Source organism: Canis lupus, chromosome 13 (genome assembly GCF_048164855.1).
Source record: "Canis lupus baileyi chromosome 13, mCanLup2.hap1, whole genome shotgun sequence".
NCBI classification, from domain to species: Eukaryota; Metazoa; Chordata; class Mammalia; order Carnivora; family Canidae; genus Canis; species Canis lupus.
The window spans coordinates 18,888,006-18,897,243 of NC_132850.1; positions in this window are offsets into that span (position 1 = coordinate 18,888,006).

Sequence of the window (9,238 nt, forward strand, 5' to 3'; positions counted from 1 at the left end):
CTGAAGTTCAAGAGATGTGCCTAAGATCACACAGGCAATATGATTTTTTTGTATTTTAAGTGATGTTCCACTAGACTTACATATACATAGACTCTCTCTGGAGGAAAACAGGAAAGAGGAGCGGCTACTACAGCAAGGGAACTAGAGGGCAGGAGTGGAGATGAAGCTTGCCTCTGTTACTTTTTATGTAACTTTACAATTTTACCCTGTTGTATACTTAACTTCCAGAAATTAAATGAAAAAGAAGATTATTCCCCAATTTAAAAAATAGTGAAAGGGAATAAAGGGGAAAGGAGAAAAAATGAGTGGGAAATATCAGAAAGGGAGACAGAACATGAGAGGCTCCTAACTCTGGGAAACAAACTAGGGGTGGTGGAAGGGGAGGTGCGCGGGAGGTGGGGATGGCTGGGTGACGGGCACAGAGGGGGCACTTGACGGGATGAGCACTGGATGATATGCTTTATGTTGGCAAATCAAACACCAATAAAAAATAAATTTATAAAAAAAAATAAATATGATCAGGGAGCAGAAAACCACAATGCAAACCTTGTCCCCCTGCATGATGCCGCCTCCCAAGCTGGGGAAGAGGCCAGCGCAGCCGTCCTCCTCCTGCATCCCTCCACCTCCCCCTCTCTCTCCCCCATCCACATATACATACACAAGCACAATTTTCCACGAGAACGTTCCCTGCTCTGAGTCTGCCAGGAGCTGAGCGTGTGCCAAAAACCAACCAAGAGGTAAGGAAAATGAAAACATGGTTCTGGCTTGGAGGTGGAGTGATCCTAACAATACAGTTTCCTTTGGGGGAAAAAATAGCTTTTTTGTTCAATATTTTAAGGGAATAGAAATATAAAGCAACACTTCAGCATAAGGGATCGAGCGTAGAAAGAATGAAGGCCCAAAACCAGCCAGCGCCATGCCCGTGGCTCCCGCCTCCTCAGCAGGCCACACATCACTGAGCCAAGGGAGGCACGGCCTGTCCCGGACATCAGGGGAGACTTCCCCACCGGACACGGCGGGACAGGCCCCCCAGGAAGGCGAGAGGACGTAAGACACAGGGCGCCTGCAGCCACACGTCTAGCCACACTTTCTAGAGACCAAACAGACAAAGCTAAGTTGATGGGGCATGGAAGAAACTGCGTCCCACGCCACGGCAAGCAAGGACACCCCATGGTCACAAGTCACAGCTGTAGGTAGAGCAGTAAAGAGGGAAGAAAGGGCCAGGGCACGCCCAGAGGTTAGGCAGCTGAGTCTTGGCTTTGGCTCACGTCATGGGTCATGGAGGGAGCCCCCACTCTGGGCTCAGTGTGGAGTCTGCTTGAGACCCTCTCCTTCCCCCCCACCCTCACACCTGTGAGTGCACGCTCTCTCAGTAAAATAAATAAATAAATACCTCTCCCTCTGCCTGGGTCTCTGCCTCTCTCTGTGTATCTCTCATGAATAAATAAATAAAATCTTTAAAAAAGAGGGGTGCACCCGGGGGGCTCAGCGCTTGAGTGTCTGCCTTGGGCTCAAGCGTGACCCCGGGTCCTGGGATCAAGTCCCATGTCAGGCTCCCCGCGGGGAGCCTGCATCTCCCTCTGCCTGTGTCTCTGCCTCTCTGTGTCTCTCAGGAATAAATAAATAAAATATTTTTTAAAATAAAAAATAAAATATTTTTAAAGAACAGAAAATGCTGACACAATCCTGACACCGAGAGCTCTCCATTACCATGAGCTAAATAGATGATTACCATGGGAATAGCATAAACGGTCTTTTAAAGTTTGTTCATCTGTTCCATGTAGATTTACTGAGCACCGAGCTAGGATCTAAGGCTGCAAAAATGAGAACCTTCCAAAAGCTTGCAGCCCCACTAGCAACTAATTAAAACACAATGTCCTAAGGGCTCTGAGACTATCAATATAGACACATCAAAATCTGCTTCAGGTGAGCTCAGGGGTTTTTTTTATTTAAATTTATTTTTTATTGGTGATCAATTTGCCAACATGATTAGTACTTGAATGGGAGAGCTCAGGGTTTTTTAAGAGAGGTAAGATTTGAACTGAATCTCAAAGGACAATTAGGAACTCTCTAGCGGGGGAGACAACACATTTCAAGCAGAAGGGATCACAGGTGCAAAAGTGCTGAGGTATGAAACAGCATGGAAAATGTCCGGATATTAAGAATATGTTGGGGGTTCCACGGATTAGGATTAAAGGAGAAAAGCAGACGCAAGATAATATAAATAAGCAGACAAACATGAACGTTGTGGCTGTGTGAAGGAATGTCTTACTGGAATTATAGGGCTGCTGAAGGTTTCTAAAAAAGGAAACAGGGCAGTTCCCCTTTACCCATCAGGATACTGTTCCTAGACCCCCAATGGAGGCCGGAAACCTGGACGGAACTGAACCCTACACACACTGTCTCTTCCTATACCCGTACATGGATGATAGAGTCGAATTTGTAAATGAAGCCCAGTAAGAGATCACCAGCAGCAGCCAAAAATACAACAGGCTGTGACTCGAGTTATGCGGGGCCTCCCAACGCAGCTTATTGCACTGTGCCTTCCCCTCTGCTTGTGATGACGTGAGCTGGTAACACGCCTACGTGATGCGATGAAGCAGGTGAATGATACGGGCCCCGTGACCTAGTGTGAGCCCACTAACGACCTTCCGACAAGTCACCAGGAGGGTCTCCGGCTTCCAGACGGCGACCGCAGGGCCTGAAACAGCAGCAAGTGGAACTGGGGGAGCGCGACCTGCAGCGAGAAGGGCCACCGGAACATGACCAGACTGAGGTTTGAGAAAGGGGAGCCTGTCGGCAGCATTTCCCATCCTGAACAGCAGAGCACGTTAGCAGAATGGACCAGACTCCCAGAGCTAGAGCCAGGGTGACAGGGTGCAAACTCCAGCTGCCCCACAGATGGAATGTCAGCATGACTGAGCGCCGTCTGCTTGCCTCTGCTCATCCATGTACCACATGGAGGACGTGCATTAACTCATTTCAATCTCCCAACAGCCCTGCAGGTAGGTAATGACACTATCTGCATCCTATAGGTGGGGACACCGAATCTCAGAGAAGAAACTTGACCAAAGCCTTTGAAGCAGAATAACAGTTATGATGTCAAATCTTGGCTCTGCTACTTACTAGTTTATAAACTGGGACAACGCTACTATTATGGTGACTATTATTAAAAAGTTTAAAAATGGGGAAAAACAATTTCCACTATAGAGAAAATAAAAAGAAGACCATTCGGGGATCCCTGGGTGGCTCAGCGGTTTGGCACCTGTCTTTGGCCCAGGGCACAATCCTGGAGTCCCAGGATCGGGTCCCACATCAGGCTCCTGGCATGGAGCCTGCTTCTCCCTCTGCCTGTGTCTCTGCCTCTCTCTCTTTCTTTCTCTATCATAAATAAATAAATAAATAAAATCTTTAAAAAAAGAAGAAGAAGAAGAAGAAGAAAAAGACCATTCATTGTAGGGGCACCTGGGTGGCTCAACCGGTTGAGCAACTGACTCTTGATTTTGACTCAGATCAAGATCTCATGGTCGTTAGGTCGAGTCCCATGTCGGGCCCTGCACTCAATGTGGAGTCTGCTTAAGATTCTTTCTCACCTTTTCTCTCCACCCCTCCTCCCCACTCACGGGCACTCCACATTCACTCTCTTGCAAAATAAAAAAATAAAATAAAATAAATAAATAAATAAAATAAAATAAAATAAAATAAATAAAATAAATAAAATAAAATAATAAAATAAAATAAAATAAAATAAATAAATAAAGAAAAGAAAAAGAAAGAAAAGAAAAGAAAAGAAAAGAAAAGAAAAGAAAAGAAAAGAAAAGAAGAAAAGGCCATTGCAAGAGTCAGGCAAGAATGCAGAACCACTGGACTAAGATAACAGGAATGGAAAGAAAATAAATGAGATCTTTTAAGAGGTATGATTAAAACATCCAATGACAGGCTGTATATCAGAAATGAAGAAGGAACAGTCAGAGGTGACTTCCTGAGTTTCTGGCTTGGAAGCTGAACACGTGGGGACGTCAGCCACTACTACAGACACAATAGAGGTGGCTGCCAGAGATAACGAGTTGTGTTTCAGACATGCTGGATCTAACGTGTCTGTGGCACATGCAGCCTATGAAGCTGGTGTAAATTCACTACTACTGCTTCAGGAAACTATCTGGACGTAGAGATTTAGAAAGATTCGTTTGGTAATTGAACATGTAGCTATGAGTGGAACGGTGGGAGAAAAACGTTTTGAGGCAGAGAAGCAGCAGGCCATAGGTAGAACTCCTAAGGGCACCATCATTTAAATATGGGATGAGGTGGGGCCACCTGGGTGGCTCGTTGGCTAAGATCTGCCTTGGGCTCAGGTCATGATCCCAGAACCCCAGGGGACAGAGCTTCTTCCTCTGCCCCTCCCCCTGCTTGCTCGCTCGCTCACTCTCTCTTTCAAATAAACAAAATAAATAAATATTTAATAAATATATAAAAATAAATAAATAAATATGGGATGAGGAAGGGTACGTGCAGGAAGTAGGACTTAGTAGGATTCCAACTTCACCACCAGGGCTGTGCTCACGACATCCCCAAATCGGAAACGGTGCACATTTTGGCACTGTTCACTATGCTCGTAGTTATTCTCTTAGATGTAGCACTCTGGGCATTTCTCCTCTCAGTTCTTCCCCTAATCATTGCAATTAGGCCTCTTTCCTCCCCACTGTAGAATCTAGTTTTAAGCCTCAGCTTCTGTAACCCTTGGAAGGGTGCTCCCTTCTGGAAGTCCTGTGTTGGATGGCACCGTGTCAACCTGCAGAGCTGGAACGACATTTCCAGGCATCCTCTACCCTTCACAGTTCTGGCTTGGAGTTGGCCAAAAGAGCAATTTTCACAAGACCTGAAAGGTGGAAATGAATCAGGAGGTCATTGTGGCAAGAGGCGGTGACAGACCCGGAGGTGCCAACAAGTTCCAGCAACCTGTTTTCACTCTCCCTCACTCTGCCCCGCTCTTCGTTATTACTGACTGGCCAGCAGCGGGCAGGCCCTCAGAGACCGTCCAGTGGCCCGGCCTCCCACAGACACAACCTGCAACACACACCGGCCTTCCCTCTGCGGTCAGTCCCATTTCAGTGGTTGGAAGTGAGGGACTCCTAACTTCCTCCTGGATCTTCACCTCTCCAGCCCCTCTGACAGTTGCATAAGGTCTAATTCATATAATAAATCTTTTATCCTGTAACTCATAAAGGTCCTGCTCCCTGTTTAAAACATGCTCCATCCTTTCTTCCCTCGCCCTGACCTCCATGCTCCATATACTGATAAAGAATATCACAATTTCCACTGTCTCTTTGAAAGGCTACAGACCACATTGACTTACAAGAGGAGCAACTATCAAAGCAGGAGCCCTGCACTGCAGGCTCTTCACGCCAATAGAATACGGGTTCAACATTATTCTTATTCTGCAAACAAGGTGTCAACGCCCTCTCTATTAGTTGAATATACCCTACTTTCCTAATCCACCATCTATCCAGCCACCCATCTATTTGGTAGAGTCAGACAATGTCTAACCTTCCAATGCATGTGATAGTGTCTAAAACTCAAAGATAAGTATGAATTCGTGTCTGTCCTTAAAGAGTTCAAACCATGTAACCAAGCGATTCTAATACGATAAAACACGTATCATATAACATAGAATGTACACAGTGCTATATCATTCCCTAAACATATGTCCCTAAATTTTTTTAAGATTTTTTATTTATTCATTCATGAGAGACACAGAGAGGGAGAGAGAGGCAGAGACACAGGCAGAGGGAGAAGCAGGCTCCATGCAGGGAGCCCCATGTGGGACTCGATCCCGGGACTCCAGGATCATGCCCTGGGCTGAAGACAGCGCTAAACCACTGAGCCACCCAGGGATCCCCCTCTAAATTTTTTTAATACAGTTTCCTCAGTCTTGGATGTCATCTGTTACATTTCACATCAAATTCACAAGTAACTAACAAATATGTTGTTAGACTATGCTCAATATCACAGATAAAGAAATATAAATTTAAAAGAATAAAGTGTCACGTTGCCTATCAGATATAAAAGCTATTTCCCAGGTTATGAATAGCCATTCTTATAACATTTGGGAAGGGAGAAAATCAATAGTATGAAGATACAAATAAAAATTAATAAAATGGAAAAAAAATACGGCAGCCCGGGTGGCTCAGCGGTTTAGCACCACCTTCAGCCCAGGGCGTGATCCTGGAGTCCCGAGATCAAATCCCACATCAGGCTCCCTGCATGGAGCCTGCTTCTCCCTCTGCCTGTGTCTCTGCCTCTCTCTCTCTCTCTGTTTCTTTCATGAATAAATAAAATCTTTTAAAAAATGGAAAAAAATACAAAAGATGGGGGTAAACAAAGTCAAGTTCCTTGAAGACTAGTAAGAGACAAACTTCGGAAAGAAAAGACACAATAGAGAAAAAGAGAACAAAAAATCTGATACCACAAAGAATAAATAAATAAGGAACATATAAATAATTTAGATTTGAAAACTTAAATGAAGTGAATAAATTACTAAAAAATATAAAATATCAAAATCAAATCAAGAGAAAAATAAACATTAGATTTAAATCGTTAATCTTTCCATTTAAAAATGCCAGGTAGTAGAAGACACGTATGGACATTTTTCCAAACACGACACCCAGATGGCCAACAGATGTGTCTACATGAAAAGATGCTCAACATCACTCATCATCAAGGAAATACAAATCAAAACCACATGAGATACCTCCTCACACCTCAGAATGGCTAAAATTAGCAACACAGGAAGCAACAGATGTTGGCCAGGAGGAGAAAGGGGAAACCCCAAGATGCTGCTGGCTGGAACGCAAGCTGGTGCAGCCACCCTGGAGAACAACGTGGAGCATCCTCAGAAAGTTAAATAGACAATCGCACCACTGGGCACTTACCCAAAGGGCACAAAAATACAGATTCGAAGGAACACATGCATCCCAGTGTTTATTGCACAATGTCCACGAGAGCCAAACTATGAAGAGAGCCTGAATGTCCATTGACTGGAGAATGGATAAAGGAGATGTGTGTGAGTGTACAATATTACACACACGACACACACACACTGGAACAGGACGCAGCCATAAAAAAGAATGAAATATTGCCACTTGTAACAATGTGGATGGAACTAGAGGGTATTATGCTAAATGAAATAAGTCAGAGAAAGACTAATACCATATGATTTCACTCACGTGACGAACTTAAGAAGCAAAACAGATGAACACAGGGGAAGGAAGAAAAAAAAGAGGGAAGCAAATCATAAACTCTTAATTACAGAGGAAAACTGAGGGTTGCTGGAGGGGAAGGCAGGGGGCCTGGCCTGAGGGGTGCAGGGTATTATGGAGGGCACTTGCAATGATCAGCACTGGATGTTGTATGTAAGTGATGAGTCACTAAATTCTATTCCTGAAATCAATATTATACGATATGCTAATTAACTAGAATTTTTTTTAAGATTTTATTTATTCATGAGGGACCCAGAGAGAGAGAGAGACGCAGAGACCCAGGCAGAGGGAGAAGCAGACTCCATGCAGGGAGCCCGACGCGGGACTCGATACCAGGTCTCCAGGATCATGCCCTGGGCCGAAGGCGGCACTAAACCGCTGAACCACCCGGGCTGCCCAATTAACTAGAATTTAAATAAAAACTTGAAACAACAATGAAAACAGCCAGGTGCTGATAACTGTATATGCAAGTTTTACCAAGAAAAAGATAAACTGATTTAAAACAAACTTTGCAAATAAATGAGTAAAAGAACCACTCTTTACTCATTGTGTGAGGCTAGTGTAACTTTTATAAATTAATAAATGGCAAATAATTTTTCTCCTTTAATCTGCTAATGTGAAATAGAACATTCAATTTTTGTTTAATGAACCAAACTTGCATTCTTGATACAAACCTTCCTTAGTCAGGATATATATTCAGGATATATATTTTTATATGCTGTTAGATTCAGTTGTGTAGCATTTAGGATTTTATACCTGTGGGTCACAAGCGATATTAGTTTTTGAGTCTACATTTTTCATCAGACATTGAAAATATTTCCTTCAAATACAGGAATAAGACAAGGACGCTTATAATCATTACTTGTATTCAGCATACTAGAGCTCATAGCTATCCTGGAAAAAAAAGGTAAAAAGATTGGAAAGGAAGATACAAAACAGTCATTACTTGTATATAGAAAACTCAACAGAGGCAACAAATTATTAGAATGAGAGATTCTAAAAAGATCACAGCTACAAAAAAAAAAATACATAAAACAGCCAGTTGTATTTCTATCCCCAAACATAGCAAAAGTATTTGTTAAAATGATACAATTTACAATAGCACTGAAAACTATAAAGTATCTAGGAATGAATTTAATAAAATATATGTAATACTGCTCTGGGGAAAATGTGTAATTATACTCAAAGACATTGAAGAAGACTTCAAAAATGAAGGAAGTCATGGATACAAGATTCAAAGTCATAAAGATGTCTATTCTTCCTAAATTGATCTATAAACTAAATGCCATCCAATCAAAATCCCAGAGTTTTTTGTGAAAATGTACAAGGTGAGGGGATCCCTGGGTGGCTCAGTGGTTTAGCGCCTGCCTTCGGCCCAGGGCATGATCCTGGAGTCCCGGGATCAAGTCCCGTGTTGGGCTCCCGTCATGGAGCCTGCTTCTCCCTCTGCCTGTGTCTCTGCCTGTGTCTCTGCCTCTCTCTCTCTGTGTCTTTCATGAATAAATAAAAAGTAAAAAATAAAATATTTTTTAAAAAAGAGAAAAAAGAAAATGTACAAGCTGATTCTAAATATAAACAGGCTGCTTATTCAGAACAAACATCAAGGAGCTTGTCTGGTCAGATATGGACTTTTTATAAAGCTATAAGACAATGTGATCTGGGTAGAGATATAAACCAATAGATCAGAGTAAGTCACAATAGAGAGCTCAGAAACAAACCTGTATATATATATATATATATATATATATATATATATATATATATATATATGGAAAGTTGGTTTAAGACAGATTGGGCTTTAAAGATCAGTGGTTAAAAGATGGATTCCTTAATAAAAGACTCTGGGCCAATTAATCATACGATAAAAAAAAAGTATATACCTATAACACAACATAAATGTCATAATGAAAGAAAAAAAAAAACCAAAGGATAAAACTTCATAAAACAATAGAGGACAGATGTCTTTACGACTTCCAGATAGG